This window comes from Lagenorhynchus albirostris, chromosome 19, assembly GCF_949774975.1.
Source record: "Lagenorhynchus albirostris chromosome 19, mLagAlb1.1, whole genome shotgun sequence".
NCBI lineage: Eukaryota > Metazoa > Chordata > Mammalia > Artiodactyla > Delphinidae > Lagenorhynchus > Lagenorhynchus albirostris.
Window position 1 is genome coordinate 14,353,052 of NC_083113.1, and position 20,242 is coordinate 14,373,293.

General features: G+C 46.0%; 1 protein-coding gene and 1 non-coding gene across 12 annotated transcripts in view; both read left to right on the top strand.

The window, feature by feature from the left end:
- The first annotated feature begins 1,430 nt into the window (after positions 1 to 1,430).
- Positions 1,431 to 20,242, top strand: part of LOC132510048 (F-box only protein 17) — a 29,527-nt gene continuing 10,715 nt past the window's right edge. For 10 of the 11 annotated variants that reach the window (XM_060131746.1, XM_060131744.1, XM_060131750.1 and 7 more), the window contains exon 1: positions 1,431 to 1,599. The gene's annotated coding sequence lies outside the window, so the exon portion shown is untranslated. The remainder of the gene's footprint in view (positions 1,600 to 20,242) is intronic. The other variant, XM_060131745.1, reaches the window with a different exon arrangement.
- Positions 16,043 to 16,149, top strand: LOC132510563 (U6 spliceosomal RNA). Its single transcript, XR_009537365.1, has one exon. It is a non-coding gene; the product is annotated as a U6 spliceosomal RNA (small nuclear RNA).

Genomic DNA, 20,242 nt, shown 5'->3' on the forward strand with positions numbered 1-20,242 from the left:
CCTCGCTTAGCAACAAAACCATGCAACAGAAGCATGAGACATGCCCCAAAACAATAAAACGATGGTGGCATGAGACCCATGTCTTGCCCAGTGAGCTCAGTAGGTTAATGATTCCTAGGACATGCTCCTCTGGGCACACTGAAAACAAAAATATAAGGAAAGGGTGACATTATACTGAACCCTGAGATGATTTACATTTTTTTAGCATACGTTATCGCCTTTTTGCTCATTTCCATTGCGCCGTGACAGTCCCGGCTTGACCATGGAGGGACAAGAAAACTCCCCCACCTCACATGGAGGAGGAGCTGATGATGGAAGCTCACCATCTACTCAAGAATGAGGAAAAAGGTGGTCTTCTCCCCCTCTCCACTTTTCCTTTGATTATAAAACTGTAGCCCACTAAGTTCTCCAGGCGTGGCACTCCCTTGCCCACCAGCTTGTAGGCCTCAAAAGTGTCCTATACTAATACTGTAAACTCTTTTCTTACCTGTCACTCTGCCTCTCCCTGAAGTCTCTCTACCGGGAGACAGAGGAACCTAGGCTCTGCTAAGTACAGAGACGTGTTCTATCAGTTTCAGTGCCCGTGATGAGTGAGCGCTGGGATAACTGGGACTGGTGACGATTTCCTAGGTTGTGGGAGGCCTGGAGCTCAGAAGACTGGCTCTGGGGAGGCTAAGGTCAGTCCTTGAGGTTCCTTGCGCAGTACAGGGCAATCCGAAGAAACTGTGCAGGGCCAAGGGCAGAGGTCAAGAGAGAAATGGGTCTTGGCCCCATCCTTACTGTGAACCTCGGATTAATTACCTTGTCTGCAATTTAGGGGAGGGGGCAGGTTTCTAACGTAGGAGCGCCCAGGTTGTCACCCCAGAGAGGTATGTTTGGCAGAGAGGCTCAACTTAAGAACAAGCCTGGGCTTCTGAGACACTACCACCCTGGGGACACAATGTAAATTCGAGAGAACCCCTGTGGATAGAAGCTTCTATCCAAGTGTTTCACACCAAGCCCAGGGTCGAAGTCACAGCTCGGCCATTTACTAGAAGTTGACGTATGGTGGGAGAGATGTTGTGAACGGCGAGGCGGTTGTAGGCAGGTTGGCGGGAAAAGGAAGGAAAGACATGATTTGGGGGGTGGGGGCAGCTGGGACCATTTCCACGGCGGGAGGCTCCCCGGGAGGTGGGACTCGCCCACCGGTGGTGCCTGCGCTAAGCGCCGGGGAGCCCGGGTCTCAAATCGCGGGGCGCCTGGGCAGCACGTAACCACGTGGAGAAAATGTAAACTCTCAGAGGAGCGGGCCCCGAGATGCACGAGGGCGGGGGCTGGGTCTCCTCCCCGCCAGCCTTGCGGCAGCTGGGCCCTCCTCCCAGCGCCTACAGCCTCCCAGACCCCGCCCCTCCCTCGCTCCGGCTTCGCGCAGCCGCCCGCCCGCGGGATCTCACAGCCGTCCGCCCCGGAGAGGACCGACTGCCCAGAGCGCGGGTCCCGGGGCTCCCTGGGCGCGGCCGTTCCCGGGGAGCCCCCCGACTGCCTCTCAGAGCAGGGTGGGGAAGGGGATCCTAGCCCGCCGCCGCCTCCGAGCAGGCCGCCAGGTGAGCGCCGGGACAGGTAGGGACCCAGGTCGGGACCGGTGTCCCGTCCCCACTCGCGGCTGAGGCGCCCCGGGAAGGATTTCCGCCCCAGGCCCTGCCCGGAGGGGCGTGTCCCGAGAGTCCTGCGCCCTAGTGCCCCTTCCCGGCCTGCCCCAGCCAGCTTCTGCCCCTTTAAGTCCAGAGTTACACAATCGCACGTTTGAAAGCCCCAGATCGTTCGGAAAGGGCTTTGCTAAAAGCAGTCCTCTAAAGCCCTCGCCTGAGGCTCGGCTGCTGGCCCGCGGAGGCCACCATTGAATAAATCCCCCTCCGAAACGTACCCGACCAACACGTGTTCGCAGCAGCTGGTGAAAGGCCAGACCACTTTTTACCAATTCTGGTTTTTGTTTCCTCTGACTGGCGGAAAAATCTGTGAATCAGATCTTAGAGCGCCGTTTCTCGATTTAGCAACTTGGGCACAGTATGTTTTTAGCTGCGGCCGCTCCACCCAATTTAAATTTTGTTCTAAGTTAACCTTTGCAGTGTTCAGTAATATTTGTTAACACTCCGTATCTTGATCCTTCAACTTTAGACAGCAGCTGTTTACCCCTTATTTTGAATATTACCAATATTCAAATTTACAATATTACCAACCTACTTTTAAAATAAATAATAACAATTTTTTAAATGTCCCAGTAACACAAGAACAAAAGACAAACGGGACAAAGCTTTGCATGAAATATCAATCGTTTAAACAGCGCACCCTCCCCCGCAGCCAGTTTTAAAACTTTGTAATTAAATTACTTTTCAGAAATGGCAAAAGTAACTTGTGATCCGTGGTGCATGGTTTTAAACCTTTCTCTGCTTTTTATTACTCTGGTAGTTACTTCCAAATTTTTAAAGCAAATTCTTCCATTGTTATTTCTTAGTTTATCAATCATCTCCACGGTTTCCCTCCTTCCTAAATAATCATGACATTCCTTTTAGTTTCTCTATTGGCACTTTTGTAACATGAAATAATTTTTGTAAACTTTTGTTTTCTTGTTCCATTAAATATATCTATATATAACTATATATATATATTTGTTATATATATATGTATATAATCTGTTGACTTCCATTTTTGTATGGCCTGACTGAGGAATCTACTTTAAAAAATATACATATTTTTAATTTATTTGTTTGGTTGCACTGGGTCCTAGTTGTGGCTTGCGAGCTCCTTAGTTGTGGCATGCGAACTCTTAGTTGAGGCATGCATGTGGGATCTAGTTCCCTGACCAGGGATCGAACCCGGCCCCCTGCATTGGGAGCGTGGAGTCTTAACCACTGTGCCACCAGGGAAGTCCCTAAAATATTTTTAATAAATAGTATAAATATTAAATATTAATATTTAATAAATATTTAATAAATATTAAAATATTTTTAATAAATAGTATTTATATTTATTTAAATGCTAATTTTTCAATCCAGTCAAGTTATACATATGATTCACAAATCAAATAGAAAAATCTGCCTTAGTTTTTTCCTATGATAAAAGAAATATAATCTCTTTAAGAAAAATGGAAAAGGCAGGGGCAGTGTTTTAGATTAAAAGAGATTAGAGAGACATGAGCACCCCAGCAGTGTGTGAGCCCCATCTTTGTTAGGAAGATACAGCTCCAGAAGACCTTGGGACAATGGGAAAAAGTGTTCATGGAGTGAAGATTAGATGGTAGAATGGATTTCTCTTAGTGGATTAAATGTTAGTATAGACTTATAGAGGGTCCTTATTCTTTCTTAGAAGATGCATGTTTAATAGTTCATCAAAAGAGACATTGTAAATCAACTATACTCCAATAAAAAATAATTTAAAAAACAAGCAAAAACCCGGTGGATCCCTGAAGTTACCCAAAGTCATCTTGCCTTGGCAACAGTAGCTAGTCCTCTGGAGTCACAACATACCAAGACAGAAAATGTAAAATGCAATTCAAATAAAATGCCACGTGGTTCAAGACCATCAAAAAAAAGAAAAAGGTTAATCAAAAGAGAGGGAGGGAGAGAAAGCCAATATGGCAAAATATGGAGCACACTGAGATATTCGTTTTAACTATTTTTTTCAACTTTTCTGTACGGTGACATTTTTATGGTAAAATTTGATGTAAATAAAGTAAGACAGTATAGAAACTCAGAGATGAAGACGTGCACAGTGGCACAAACCCTGGAGTCCTCCACACTGAGGTTCAAATCCCCGACCTGCTTGCCTGTCAGGCGACCTTGGGTCGGTTGCTTCCCTCCTCCAAGCCTCAGTTTCCCCAGCTGAAAAATAGCGCCTGCCTCATGGGGTTGTTGTGGGGCCTTCTGTGAGATCTTGTAAAGCACTTTTCCACATGCCTAGAGCAGTTAGAGTGCAGTTAACATTAGCTGTTAGTATTTTGTGAAGGATTTTTCTTAACTACCATGGTCTGCTCACCTGGGAATAACTACTCATAACATCATCACTGCTCTTGAGCCCTTCCTTCTACTCCTTTTTTTTTCTGGAGATAGATTTTGAACTTGCCATTTTCTTTTTTTTTTAACTTAATTTATTTATTTTTGGCTGCATTGGGTCTTCACTGCTGCACACGGGCTTTCTCTAGTGGCGAGTGGGCGCTACTCTTCATTGCGGTGTGCGGGCTTCTTATTGCAGTGGCTTCTCTTGTTTCAGAGCATGGGCTCTAGGCGCGTGGGCCTCGGTAGTTGTAGCTCGCGGGCTCTAGAGCTCAGGCTCAGTAGTTGTGGCGCACGGGCTTATTTGCTCTGCGGCATGTGGGATCTTCCCAGACCAGGGCTCGAACCCGTGTCCCCTGCATTGGCAGGCGGATTCTTAACCACTGCGCCACCAGGGAAGTCCCAAACTTGGCATTTTCTCTTGCCGTTTTTAAATTCACTGAATGGCTCTGACCTTGCCGTTGCTGCAGTTTCATGTCCTGCTGTGCTTCGTTACTCCCTAAGGATCCCCTTAGCCCACATTCCTCCAGTCATGGTTTTAATGGCTGCGTGATTCTGACATAAGGAGGTGCAGCCACAGACTCCAGTCCCATAGATGGACTTAAGTGCTAATCGTAGTCACAGCGTTCACAATGGCAGCTAACACTTGTCGAGGGCCAGGCCTTGATCTCACTGAATTTCCCCATCACCATGAGAAGTGAGAGTTACTACAAGTCCACAGTGTCTTAGCCAAAACTTTTGAGGCCCAATGCGTTTGGGAAGTGAATATGAGGCAAGCCATAGGAACCATCCTGTACCTTAGATAAGATTCCTAGTGGGGCTGGAGAGTAATCGAACACACGGATATTTCTTCAGTGAAATGCAGGTTCATACCATAAATAAAACCTTCCATCCGTTCCAGGCAGCTCTGCCACCAAATGGGTCTGTGAAAGACTTGGTTTGCAGAGCTTCTGGATTTAGGGATTGTGGACGGGAGATGTGGACCTGCACACGTCCCATTTTCCAGAGGGGAAATCTACGCTTAGAGAGGGAAAGCCACATGCCCAAATTCACGAAGAAGTTTGAATTAGGGCTGGGGCGAACCTGGGGCTGACTGAATGTGGAACTGGCAACATTTCACCTCTCCCCAGTGCCACCTCCTCTGCAGGCTGTCACCAGCAGTTCCCAAAACCAATGTCCCCGGCTAGCCCTGTGATGCCCCAGAAATGTCAGTGCTGCCTCCAGGGAATGAGATGATGCACGTAAAGAATTTCTCAGGATGCCTTACACAAAGAAAGCATCGACAAATATGAACTATTATTTGTACTAAGATGCAGTGTGACTGTTTCCTTCTTTGACTTAAATAATCATGGTGTTCACTGATAGCCCTAATAATTGTTAAATGGCGAAATATAACACTCATACAGAAAAGTACATAAAATATACATGTACAGTTTAACAAATAATTATAAAGTATGTAACCAGCACCCAGGTCAACAAGGAGAACATTACCAGCCCCCAGATGCTCCTCTGGTTAGTAGCCCTTTCCATCCCCGCGGAGGGAACCAGCGTCCCGACTTTTATAATGCTCGTCTCCCTGCTTGGTTTTTTTAATATGGTGTTAGTACCTTTTAATATGTGTGTACATCCATAAGTAGTATTGATTGGTTTAGCTTGTTTGTAAACTTTCTAAGAGTAGAACCACTGGTGTGAGTATATAATTTATCATCTAAACCAGGGAATTTTGGAAGCGATAGGGGTCACTATTAACAATGACCCTAATTACCCTGGGACACTAGGTGTAGACAGGACTGCCCCAGGCCACCCAGCTGTCTGGTTGTCCTGGGACTCGCACTCTGGGTGACTTGTTGTGTCTGGCAACTTCACCCAAAATTATGCTTTTGAGGTCCATTTGTGTTGTTGTGTTTACTTGTCGTTAACTCTTTTTTATTGCTACTTAGTATCCCATTCTGTGACTGCCTTAATTTGTTTATACACCTTACAGCGGATGGGCACCTGGGTCATTTCCAGGCTGAAGCTGTTAGGGGCAATGCTGTCGTGAATATCCTAGTATGTGTTTCCTGGCTCTGGGGTCGAATTGCTGGGTCATGGAGAAGGCACATTTCTAACTTAAGTAAAAAATGCCTTGGGGGGCTTCCCTGGTGGCGCAGTGGTTGAGAGTCCGCCTGCCAATGCAGGGGACACGGGTTTGTGCCCCATTCCGGGAGGATCCCACATGCTGTGGAGCGGCTAGGCCCGTGAGCCATGACCGCTGAGCCTGTGCGTCCGGAGCCTGTGCTCTGCAACGGGAGAGGCCACAACAGCGAGAGGCCCGCGTACCGCAAAAAAAAAAAAAAAAAAAAAATGCCTTGGGACTTCCCTGGTGGTGCAGTGGTTAAGAGTCCGCCTGCCAATGCAGGGGACACGGATTCGAGCCCTGGTCCAGGAAGATCCCACATGCCGTGGAGCAACTAAGCCCATGCGCCACAACGACTAAGCCTGTGCTCTAGAGCCCACAAGCCACAACTACTGAGCCCACGTGCTGCAACTACTGAAGCCCGTGCGCCTAGAGCCCGTGCTCCGCAACAAACAAAAGCCACCACAATGAGAAGCCAGTGCACCGCAACAAAGAGTAGCCCCCGCTCACTGCAACTAGAGAAATCCTGCACGCAGCAACGAATACCCAATGCAGCCAAAAATAAATAAATTAAAAATGTCCAACTAGGGAATTCCCTGGCGGTCCAGTGATTAAAACTCCGCACTTCCACTGCAGGCGCGGCGGGTTCAATCCCTGATGGGGAACTAAGATCCCACATGCCCTGTGGTGCGGCCACATAATAAATAAATAAATTTAAAAATGCCCAACTAGTTTCCAAAGTGGTTCCAAAGTGGTGTGTATGGGAGTTCTCACTAGTGGCATTTTAAGTAAATTATGGTGACATTGCACTAGTTGGCTGGTTGATTGATTTTAATACGCATGATGTTCATGACATTTAAACTAGAATATACCAAAATCAGAAGTAACTTTGCCTCCCATTTCACCCATGCTGTGGCCCAGAAAGCAGCTGAATAACTGAGAGGGTGATGACAGTGAAAATGACAGAGAAATAGGGAAATTCAGTATGGTCTATTACTGTCTGCTATGAAAGATGGTGTTTAGCTCACTGTGTATTCGCTCCACTAATTTTTAATAATTGTACTTTTTAAAAGATCATTTCTTATTTACCTTTGTAACTTTAAATTTTATGCTTCACTTGTATTTCTTATTCTGGCAACTTTTGATTCCCATGATACTGAGTGAGTGAGAGAAGCGTCTTGGCTTCCCCTCCTCCCACCTTTTCCTTTCCCATCTTTTGTCAGTTGTACACTTGCTTTCACACTGTCAAGGTTGATTACTTCTACAGTCTGTTCTGTTACACTGTTTAAGTCTTACATGCTTTAACTGTAAAGTTTGCCGGGTTTGGGGTTTTTTTTTTCTTTTCTTGGACAGCTTTATTGAAGTGCAATTTACATACCATAAAATTCAGCCCTTTTAAGTGTACAATTCAGTGATTTAGTAAATTTACAGAGTTTTGCAGCCATCACCACAGTTTTAGAGCATTTCTATCACCTCCAAAATATCCCTTGTGCCTATCTGTGATCACTTCCTGTTCCCATGTCCAGTCCCGGGCAACTACTAGTCTTTCTGTATGTCTTTTCCGGACATTTCATATGAATCCATCATACGATACGTGATCTTTTGTGTCTGGTGCTTTCACTTAGCATACTGTTTGGGGGTTCATTCTCATATTGTAGCACGTACCAGTACTTCATTCCTTTATTGTTGAACAGTATTCCACTGTATGACTATACCACATTTTGTTTATCCATCCACCAGTTGATGGACATTTGGGTTGTTTCCGAAGATATAATGTTGCTATGCACTTTTGCAGTCAAGTCTTTGCGTGGACGTGTGTTTTCATTTCTCTTGGGTAGATAGCCTAATAGTAGAATTGCTGGGTTTCATGGTAAGTTTATGTTTAACTTTTTCTTTTTTTTAATGTTCAACTTTTATTTATTTATTTATTTTTTTGCGGTACACGGGCCTCTCACTGTTGTGGCCTCTCCCGTAGTGGAGCACAGGCTCCGGACGCGCAGGCTCAGCGGCCATGGCTCACGGGCCCAGCCGCTCCACGGCATGTGGGATCTTCCCAGACCGGGGCACGAATCCGTGTCCCCTGCATCGGCAAGCGGACTCTCAACCACTGCGCCACCAGGGAAGCCCTAATGTTCAACTTTTAGAGAAACTGTTTTCCAAAGAGGCTGTACCATTTTACATTCCCACCAGCAGTGTGTGAGGGTTCCAGTTTCTCCCTGTCCTTTGCCAGTCTTTTGGACAATAGCCATTCTAGTGGGCATGAAGTGGCATCACATTGTGATTTCAAATTGCATTTCCTTAATGACTAATGATGTTGAGCATCTTTTCATGTGCTTATTAGTCATTTGTATATCTTCTTCAGTGAAATGTGTATTCAAATCTTTCATCAATTTTTTTTTTTTTTTTTGCGGTACGCGGGCCTCTCACTGCTGTGGCCTCTCCCGTTGCGGAGCACAGGCTCCGGACGCGCAGGCTCAGCGGCCACGGCTCATGGGACCAGCCGCTCCGCGGCATGTGGGATCTTCCCAGACCGGGGCACGAACCCGCGTCCCCTGCATCGGCAGGCGGACTCTCAACCACTGCGCCACCAGGGAAGCCCCTTTCATCAATTTTTAAATTGGATTGTCTTACTGAATTTTAAGTGTTCTTTATATATTCTAGATACAAGTCCTTTATCAAATATATGGTATGCAAATATTTTCTGTTAATCTATAACTTGTCTTTTCATTTTCTTAATGATGTCTTTTGAAGTACAAAAGTTTAAAATTTTGATGGTGTTTAATTAATCCATTTTTTCTTTTATGAATCATACTTTTGGTATTGTATCTAAGAAATCTTTGCCTAACCCAAGATCATGAGATTTTTCTCCTGTTTTCTTCTAAAAATGTTATAGTTTTAACTCTTACATTTAGGTCTCTGATTCATTTTGAGTTGATGTTTGTGTATGGTGTGAGGTAAAGGCCTAAATTCATCTTTTTGCATGTAGATTTCCTAGCACAATCCAAAAGATTGTCTTTTTTTGAAAAGACAATCTTTATGTTAAGAGACCAGATCTTAAATGTTCTTACCAAAAAAGGAAATAATTATGTGAAGTGATAAAGGCATTGCTAATAAATAATCATATTGCAATATATAAATGTATCAAATCAACAGGCTGGAGAATTCCCTGGCTGTCTAGTGGTTAGGACTCCTTGCTTCCACTGCCGGGGGTCCAGGTTCGATCCCTGGTCAGGGAACTAAGATCCCACAAGCCACGTGCTGAGGCCAAAAAAAAAAAAAAAGAGGCTGTACATCTTAAATTTACACAATATTAATTATATCTCAATAAAACAAAAACAATATTTTTCCCATGAAAACCAATAAACAGAGCTAGTATAAGGAGAATGCCCCTAGCCTCCAGGTCAAATGGATTCCTTTTTCTTGTACGTTATCAAATGGATATAACATGGATATGGTTTAGTGTATATCATATTTGTGCCATGACTTTCTTAAACAGTTTTTTGTTTTTCCTGCAGTTCTTTTAAATAGCTTTACTTTTTCTCTTTTGAGACAAGGATTTTCCTGTTTTTAACTCATCCCATCTATTTCTTGGAATTCTTTTTTTCTTCTTGACGACAGTCTTCCTTTTTTTTTTTTTAAAAGACATTCTTCCTTTTTTAGTATCCTGTTCTTGTTTTGCTTTGAAATTTCTTCTCAAATCTACGTGTACTCAGGACCAGCTACATAATTTGCAGGGCCCAGTACAAAATGAAAATGTGGGCCCCTTGTTCAAACACGATTAAGAATTTCAGGTTGGCAGTAGCAGACCATTAAACAGGCATGGAGCCCTTCTAAGTACAACTCCAAAGGTCACACACCCATGAAGCCTGAAGCCGGCCCTGAGTGTACGAATTAGGGTTTTTCTTTTCCTTTACATTCTTTTGGCCCTCTGAACTGTCTCTGTTACCTCTGGGGTCAGTTCACTTTTGCTCTGCATGTTTATCTTTTTTTTTTTAATTAATTAATTATTTATTTTTGGCTGCATTGGGTCTTTGTTGCTGTGCGTGGCTTTCTCTAGTTGCGGTGAGCAGGGGCTACTCTTCGTTGCGGCGTATGGGCCTCTCATTGCGGTGGCTTCTCTTGTTGTGGAGCATGGGCTCTACGCGTGCAGGCTTCAGTAGTTGTGGCACACGGGCTCAATAGTTGTGGCTTGCAGGCTCAGTAGTTGTGGCGCACGGGCTTAGTTGCTCCGCTGCATCTTCAGGAACCAGGGCTTCAACCCGTGTCCCCTGCATTGGCAGGCGGATTCTTAACCACTGTGCCACCAGGGAAGCCCTGCATGTTTATCTTACTGGTTCTTTTTCAGACTGCTGGTTTTCTTTAAGCATCTGGTGATCCCTGCTTGTCCAATCACATTTTCAAACGAACAAGGGGCTGGATGACTTATTTAAGTAACTGGTATGAAATTTGGGGCTTTCGTAAATATGGTCCTGCTTTCCCACTGGCCTCTTTGTCCAGCTGAAGGTATGACTGAGAACCCTGTGTTTGGAGGCAGCACTTGTCAGTGATAACTTGGGGGAAACCAGGCTGCTGGGAGCTCACTCCCAGATGCCAGAGTGGGGAAGGCTACCCTCAGGAGCACCAGCAGCCTGGGCTCTTCCTGGATGCTTCATGCAATGTTTTCAAAGAACAGTCATCCAGTATTGTTTTGTTTTTCCTGTATGTGAATGTTGGGCAGCTTGAGATCTGTGTGGCCAAGCATGGGGGAGGAAGGTGAGGGAACAGGGAACCAACAGGCACAGTTTTTCAGAGATGGACTAACCTCTGTCCTCCCTCTGCCCTCTCGACTCCTGACCTGCACTTCTACCACAGCCTGGGCCCTTCTGGATCCTCAACTCTGGGTCCAGAGCCTCTGGGGGTCCTTGAGGCTCCATTGTCCCCACCTTGAGTTCTGTCCTAGCCCCTACACTTCTTTCTGCTTTCTGTCTTGCAGAAATTTATCAACATTTCTTTCTTGGTGATGGTCTCCCTCCTGTTCCCTTTGCTTTTTAATTTCTTTGCTGTACATAGGGAGGATGCCCTTTGAGAGGGAGATCAGACTGCCCAGATTCCCATCGCCACTCCACTTCTGACTGCTGTGTGACCTTTTGTGCCTCATTTCACCTCTCTGGGCCTCAGTTTCCTCATGGTGTGAAGATCAACTGGGATAATACAGAAGCCACAAAAGGCTACCCGCAATCAGTTCCTGGGTCTGCAGATCTGTCTCACCTGGCGCACACTGTTCTTTATTTTTTTCCTTTCAATGCACTGCTAACATTTAAAAATTGGGTGATTTCACATAAAAACAGGGATTTCCAATCACTTGACAAACGGGAAAATGTAGCCGAACTGGGCCCACCTTCCTCCTGGGCAGTAAGTCAGCCCCAGTGAACACTGGTACAGCCTCCAGGCTGGGCTCTTCTCTCCGGTTTGCTTCCACCCAGTTGGTCTCACTTTGGATGCTGCCTGTCTCTTGTAGGCATTTGAACTTGGGATTCCTGGGATTCTGTTTTGAGAGCCTCTAGCACAGAACCAGCTATTATTATTATGAGGCCAGCCGGGGGCTTGAACGCAGCCCTTGCTCTGATCACCAGGCCCTGCTACCCCAGGCTTGCATTCACCCAGAAAGGGTACCGTCTTTTTAAAAATCTACCTAAAAACTCTTCCAGGCCAGTAGAGGCTCTGATTATCAATAGCTCAGTCTGCCTTCTTAAACGAGAAGAGACACCAAATCTTTGTACATGCAAATAATTCCCAAAAGCAAAGCATTTTCAATCTTGTTTTATTGATGGTTTTTCTGTAACCATTTGTCACAGGTTAGCAACAACACTGGCACCACAGTTCAGAGTCAAGAGTTAAAATTAATAAGGGAGAGAATTCCCTGGCAGTCCAGGACTGCACACTTCCAATCCTGAGGGCGCGGGTTCGGTCCTTGGTCGGGGAACTAAGATCCCACAAGCCGCAAGGTGCAGCCAAAAAAAAAAAAAAAAAAAAAGAATAAGTGAGGATGTCAGGTAGAGGAAAATCTCCCCAGGGCATCAAAAGGAAGCCATTCTGTCTAAAATTGAAAAGATTCACAATACGAGGTGCTGACAGCTGCAACTCTCATACATGGCTGATGGGATCGCCAATGGCACAATCATGCTGAAACAAACGATCGGGCGTGTTCTTGTAAAGTGAAATACACACTTACCATGTGATCCAAGAATTCCACTCCTACATAGTTACTCATGAGAAATGAAAACATATGTGCACACAAACACTTGTGTGTGCACGTTCATAGAAGCTCTATTCATAATAGCCTCAAGTTGGAAACAACCCAAATGTCCATCATGCTGGGTGGGTAAACAGGTCGTGGTTTAACCTGTTCAATGGAATACGACTCCGCGATAAAAGGGAGTGAACTACTGATGGATACATGCAACGATGTGGCTGAATCACAGAATGTGATGCTGAAGGAAAGAAGACACAGGGGCAACATTCTATAGTTATCAGTCAGGGTCCAGTCAGGAGACTGGAACCACACAGGAATTTGAAGGGAGAATGTTTAATATACAGAATTATTAATTATAGCAGAGGATTAGAGTTAGAGGGATTAGCTGCTAAGAAATAAGAGAATGATAAAGAATATAGAAATAGCAACTACAAGGAGCAGCCACTACCCCTAAGATCTAAGACAGAGAGCTTGAGAAAGATGCCAGTCCCAGGCCTTCCGTGGCAGCCCCAGAATCCCTGCTGTTTTTGGAGAACACTTGGAGATGGCTCACTAAAGGGCAAAAGAATCCCTTTGGTGCTGCACCTGTAGAACTTGCTGGAAATCCACCCTCTGGTGCTTGCCAGAAGTCAGTCCTCTAGGATGCCAGGGAAAGCAGTTCCCAAGGAAGTATCTCACCAGCGGCACTCAGCTAGGAAACCAGCTGAGGTGGGTGCCAGGGGAGGGTGCTGGCGGAAGCGTGCTGCTGACTGCCAGACACCGGAGAAGCATGCATGTACGCCTGGGAATGGGGCAGGAGAAGCTGCCTATCCCGGCAGTCTGGAAGTGGGAAGCAAAACCCCTTCCTCTGTATCACAGACTCTAGGTCCATCCACCTTACTGCAAATAACACATATATATGGAATCTAAAAAAAAAAAAAAAATGGTACTGATGAACCTAGTGGCAGGGCAGGAATAAGTACGCAGACATAGAAAATGGACTTGAGGACACGGGGTGGGGGGAGGGGGAAGCTGGGGCGAAGTGAGAGAGTGGCATGGACATATATACACTACCAAATGTAAAATAGATAGCTAGTGGGAAGCAGCCGCATAGCACAGGGAGATCAGTTTGGTGCTTTGCGACCGTCTAGAGGGGTGGGATAGGGAGGGTGGGAGGGAGGCTCAAGAGGGAGGGGGTACGGAGATATATGTATGCATATTCATTTTGCTGTGCAGCAGAATCTAACACTACTTCCTCCTGCAATGCCTCTCTGGCTCCCTCTACTGGAAATATTTAACATGTCAGCCGGCAAAGGGAAAAGATTTACACGCCCAGATTCCAATTTCTCAACTTGGAGCTGTGAGGAAGTAAATTAATAACTGGCACACCATATGATTCCATTTATATGAAATTCTAGAAGAGAAAACTCGAATTTATAGTGACAGAAAGCAGATTAGTGGCGGGGATGGAGGTGGGGCTTAACTGGGAAGGGGTAAACCTTTTAGAGTGAAAGAAATGTCCCACATCTTGGCTGTGGGCATGGTTGTACAGTTGTACGCAGTTGTTAGAACAAAAATTGTACACTTGAAATGTGTGCATCTTATTGGACGTAATTTATACATCCATGAAGGTAATTTTTTTAAAAAGGTACCCATTCTGGGAAACAGGGCTCCCTGTGTGCAAATATAAGTGGAACATGTACGTGTTCACACACAGCAGAAATGCACCACAAAACCCACCACCAAGATTCCCCAGCTTATGCAGGTGCATATCTCTCCATGGGGTGTTATTGGAAGTAGTTTCTGGCTTTGGCTTGGTGGTTTGCTCATGCATTCTCCCCGAGGAATTCAAGTTCAACATGGGTGCCCTGGGTAGTTGGCAGAGTTTTGAAAGGGTGATGAGGTAGATGTGTGCCCACCCCCTCTCCCATTTCCCTTCTCCCCAAGGGGGATCCACAGAGAGCATCTCACTAGGTTCCTAATTCTTTCAGATTATCAAATCCTCATCCAAAGAGCGAAAGCCTACAGCTCTTTTATGACCATTGAGAGTTATTCCTTGAGTCCCAGGCATGGCTTAGGGATATTTGTCCTTCACTGCTCACATCCATCATTTGAGGTAGAACAATAGTTATCCTCATGTTACAGACAAGAAAACTGAGGCTCAGAGGCCAGCAACATGCCTAAGTGATGGCCTGCCCAAGAAGAGGCAGAACCAGGATTTGAACGTTGATCGTCTGCCTCCATAGTGGGAGCTCCTGACCATCAGCTATCCTGCTGGGAGCAGCAGTCCAGGATCCTGGAAACCTTCAGTTGCTCCCTGCCCTTGGCAGAGGGTCCTAATAGGCTTTACAGACACTGAGTCTTGTTTTTTTTAACTTATTTATTTTATTTTTGGCTGCATTGAGTCTTCATTGCTGCGTGTGGGCTTTCTCTAGTTGCGGCGAGTGGGGGCTACTCCTTGTTGCGGTGCGCGGGCTTCTCATTGCAGTGGCTTCTCTTGTTGCAGAGCATGGCCTCTAGGCATGCGGGCTTCAGCAGTTGCGGCATGCGGGCTCGGTAGTTGTGGCTCATGGGCTCTAGAGTGCAGCCTCAGTAGTTGTGGCATCCGAGGCATGTGGGATCTTCCTGAACCAGGGTTCGAACCTGTGTCCCCTACGCTGACAGGCGGATTCTTAACCACTGTGCCACCAGGGAAGCCCGGACACTGAATCTTTGGCAGTTGGGTCTTTTCTACCCCCATGATTATATTCTGAAAAAATTCAGCGATACAGAGAAGCGAATTCAAGCATACAGAAAAGCTGATTTTTAAAATTTTTTTATTTTTTGCTACGCTGCACAGCTTGTGGGATATTAGTTCCCTGATCTGGAATGGAACCCACGCCCTCGGCAGTGAGAGCTCCGAGTCCTAACACTGGACTGCCAGGAAATTCCCAAAGCTGAAATAATTATACAGTGGATAAACACTGACTCCTAAGAAAGGGAGACAAGGACAATACCCATGTATTTTTTTAGACCGACCGATACTGAAATATTACTATTCACAGTAACTGTTCAGTCTTCCAAATTCATAAAACAAAAGTTAACGACATGATATTTCAAGTACCAAAATGTACCAGGGTTTGATCCCTGGTAGGGGAACTAAGATCCCACATGCTGCGCCGCATGGCCAAATAAAAAGAGAGAGAGAAGGACAATTCCATCATCGTGATTTGTACAACAACAAAGAAAATAAAGTGTTTACTTTTATGTGGCAAAAAGCATTAAAAAAAAAAACAGTGGCTACTCAGGGAAAAGTATGTGCTAGCAGGAGACCACGTGGAGACGGAGAAATGCTGGGGAGCCCCCAGCTGTTTGAGTCCCCACCTCTGGTGCTCGACAGAGTGATGAGCCTTCAGGTGACCCAGCACCAGCCCCTGCCTGAGGACCACTGCATGAGAGCCGCTGAGAACTGATTGGCTGAGCCCAGTCAGTCCCTAGAGCCATAAAAAATAATCATAAATAATGGTTATTATAAGTATGTGCCACCAAACCATGGCAATGGTATCACCACTGAGTCACGGAGGTATTTTTGTGCAAAATTTTCCATCACTATAAAAAGGCCCTACTTGATTGGAGGAACCACTGAGGAGAGAGAGAAGCTACCTCTTAATACTCTCATGGGGTCCTTAATTTAAAAATAATCCTATCGTGCTCACTTTGGCAGCACATATACTAAAATTGGAACAATAGAGAGAAGATGAGCCTGGCCCCTGCACCAGGATGACAAGCAAATCTGTGAAGCGTTCCATAGTTTAAAATAATAGTAATAATAATAATCCTATCTTTTGTTTGATAACAGTGGGGAGAGCTTTTTGGACATCCCTTTGTTCCTTTCCATGGACTACCATCTCTGTTTTTATTGTTGTTATCGTTTCTAGTAAACCTTTTCTAGAAAGTACACAAACTGTACAGCCTGATGAATTTTTACAAACGAACGCACATTTAACCAGCCCTCAGATCAAGAAACAAGAAGAGGGCTTCCCTGGTGGCGCAGTGGTTGAGAGTCCGCCTGCCGATGCAGGGGACATGGGTTCGTGCCCCGGTCTGGGAAGATCCCACGTGCCGCGGAGCGGCTGGGCCTGTGAGCCATGGCTGCTGAGCCAGCACGTCCGGAGCCTGTGCTCCGCAATGGGAGAGGCCATAACAGTGAGAGGCCCGAGTACAGCAAAAAAAAAAAAAAAAAAAAAGAAGAAAGAAAAAAAAATCTTTCTAAATGTTTCTAAAGGCAGTTCCTCTGCCCAGATGGAACTTTTTTTTAACTTATTGAAGTAGAGTTGATTTACAATATTGTGTTAATTTCTGCTGTACAGCAAAGTGACTCAGTTATACACATATACATTCATTTTTATATTCTTTTCCATTATGGTTTATCACAGGATATTGGATATAGTTCCCTGTGCTATACAGTAGGACCTTGTGGTTAATTCATTCTATAATATTTATAATAGTTTGCATCTGCTAATCCCAAACTCTCAGTCCATCCCTCCCCCACCCCCCTCCCTCTTGGCAACCAACCACAAGTCTGTTCTCTATGTCTGTGAGTCTGTTTATGTTTCACAGATAAGTTCATTTGTGTCATATTTTAGTTCCACATATAAATGATATCATATGGTATTTGTCTTTTTCTGATGTGCTTCACTTCGTATGAGAAGCTCCAGGTCCGTCCATGTTGCTGCAAATGACATCATTTCATTCTTTTTTATGGCTGAGTAGTATTCCATGTATATATGGACCACATCTCCTTTATCCATTCCAGATGGAACTTTTAATGCTGACTGGAATTCTCTTGGCCACCCTTTGTGAGGGGTACCTGTCCCCTGAAATACAGGTCACTGAGCATCGTTACATTTAGCGAGTGCTGCGTAACAGACCACTCAAGATGCAATGACTTAAAACAATAACCATTCCTTTATTATTCTGGCGGCTCTGGGGATTGACTGGGCTCAGCTAAGCAGCTCTCAGGGGCTCTAGTGCAGGTGCCATCAGGCAGTGGTTGGGACGGGGTCATCTGAGGGCTCATTCACTCCTCTCTGTAGCACCTTGGATGGGGAGACCCAAACAGCTGGGGCTCCCAAGCATGTCTATCTCCCGGTGTATCTCCAATGTGACGACTTCAGGGCAGCCAGACTTACATGGTGACTCAGGCCGTGGTGTGCTGGAGCTGGCTCGCACCGGATCCTGGAAGCACGTTGTGGACAGCTCTTTCCAACGCCAAAGTCCAGGGACATCGTGCTGGTAGCTTGCTGTCAGCCATGGAAGGTGTATTCACACCACAGAAATCAGCAAATGCTACACACCTAGACTCTTTTCTTTTTTTCCCCTACAGAGCCAGTTGTTAAACGTTTTAGGAGCACACCACTGGACTCACGGCTCCCCATGCATGCATCCCCAGAGAGTCAGGCAGAGGATGTATCCTCTTTCCTGACCCAGCCTCTGAAGTCCCTTAGCAATGTCACTTCTGCAATGCTCTGAAAGGCGAAACAATCCCAAAGGCCTGCCCATGTCAAGGGGAGGGCTGTGGACGCCACTCCTTAATGGAGAATGACCAATTCCTGGAAAAGAGCACATCAGTTTACATACGTTGTTATAACCATCTGGGAAAGATGTCAGCCATGCATCACAGGTCCCTGGAAACCGAATATCAGTAGCGTCCCCCAGTCACTGTGACAACCAATACAATATCCTCCCCACCAAACACACCCACACACACACACTCCCGAACACCCTAGCAGCAGGCAGCGCCGTGCCATTCTGACCCAGCCAGTTGTTGGCATTCAGCCGTGTTGGACATGTTGGCTACAAGGCACCTCGTGGTCCTCAGGAGAGCATCACACACAAGCATTTTGAATACCCAGGGCTCGTATGGTACATCACTTGAAGGTCCTTGCCCCTCAGTGAAGTCTGGCTGCCCTCGTTGTGTGAGGGGACCACCCCCAGCTCCAGGGATCCCGTTTGCCAGTGATCGGCACACATCCATACCGGGCAAGCTGGTGGATTCGCTTGTAAATTGCAGCTAATTATTAATGCAGCTAATAACCACCTGGGGCAAAGCACACCCTAGTCTCTAAAGCGTGTCTCCACAACTTCAGTTCTCTGTTGCGGGGGTGAAGGGGAATCGGGCTTTGTGCCACGTCCACGGACCACTGGCTTGATAGAGCCTTAATCCTTAACAAGACCTTAATCAATTTATTTCAAAATAGTAACCGCTGACATGAATGGAGCACTTACTGGCATTAGATAGTATAACAAGCATTAGATCATTGAAGCCTCTTAACCCAGGGCAACCTCCAAGGATTGTTTTGGACATTAAAACACGGTGATGGGATTCAGTGCGATGATCCAGCTTAAATGCTCAGCACGGGTGGTTTAGTCAGGGCTCAGTAAATGTCACCAGATGAAAATATTGTAGCTAAATGGTTGCTCACCAGCTTTTTATGGTATGTAATAATAATAGCAACTAACATAATTTAGTGTCTAATATTATATCAATACCACTTTTATTTATGAAACACCAGTGATTATTTAAGCGCTTTACAAATAAATATTAATTCGTTTCATCCTCACAATAACCCTATGAAGTGGGTAAGGTTAACATCCTCATTTTCAGAAGAGGAAACTGAGGCATAAAAAGTTGAAGTGATTTGCCCTTGAGGCAAGAGGCTTAGCTGGGACTCAAACCCAGGCTGGCTGGACCCAGGCATGAGCATTTCATCACTAAGCTCTTCTGCCCTGATGGGGAAATGAAATGCGTTTCTCACTAGGTCTTGAGCTATTCACTGAGTTCTTGTTAAATAAAGGTGTTTCACCTTGCTATGCCTCAGTTTGCTCATCTGTGAAGTGGGTTTCTTTAGGGAAGAATAAAGTAAGAAAACGGGAAGGAGGAGGAGGTGATGGTCATGAGGCCCTGAAATTGTAAATAATGTGGCCAGGGACAGTCTCATGGAGAAGTTGACATCTGAGCAAAGATTGAAGGGAATGTGGAGGTGAGCCAAGAAATGCTCTGGTTCCAGGTGGAGGAAACAGCCTGTGCAAAGGCCCTGAGGTGTGGAGGCCGATGTGGCTGGGGCAGAGTGAGTGAGGGGGAGATGAGGGCAGGGAGGTGATGGGTACGGATCGTGTGGGGCTTGTGGGCTGCATTGAGGACCTTGCCCTGACCCTGAGTGAGGTAGAGCCACAGGAGGGCTCTGAGCAGGGCAGGGACAGGACCTGACTCAGGTGTTCACACCTGACAGCTGGGGAGAGGAGCAGGGAGACAGTAATGGTCCAGGTGAGAGGTGATGGAGAATAGAGGAGGTTCAAAGACTCATCCCTGGGACTTCCCTGGTGGTGCAGTGGTTAAGAATCTGCCTGCCAATTCAGAGGACACGGGTTCGAGCCCTAATCTGGGAAGATCCCACATGCTGCAAAGCAACTAAACCCGCACACCACAACTACTGAGCCCACGTGCCACAACTACTGAAGCCCACACACCTAGAGCCCGTGCTCCGCAACAACAGAAGCCACCTCAACGAGAAGCCCATGCACCCCAACAAAGAGTAGCCGAGTAGCCCCTGCTTGCCGCAACTAGAGAAAGCCCATGCGCAGCGACGAAGACCCAATGCAGTCAAAAATAAATAAATTTGTTTTTTAAAAGAAGACCGATCCCTAACACTGAAATCAGAGGGAGGAGGAAGGAACAGCTGAGGAGACCAACTAGGAGCCACAGGCAGACGGGAGGGGTCCAGAGAGACATGCTGGCCCAGAGCCAAGTGAGAAGAGCGTCCCCTCACTGTGTCAGGTGCTGCTGACAGGTCAAGCAAGGTGAGGATTGAATAGTGACTACTGGCTCAGCACCAAGGGGGGTCATTG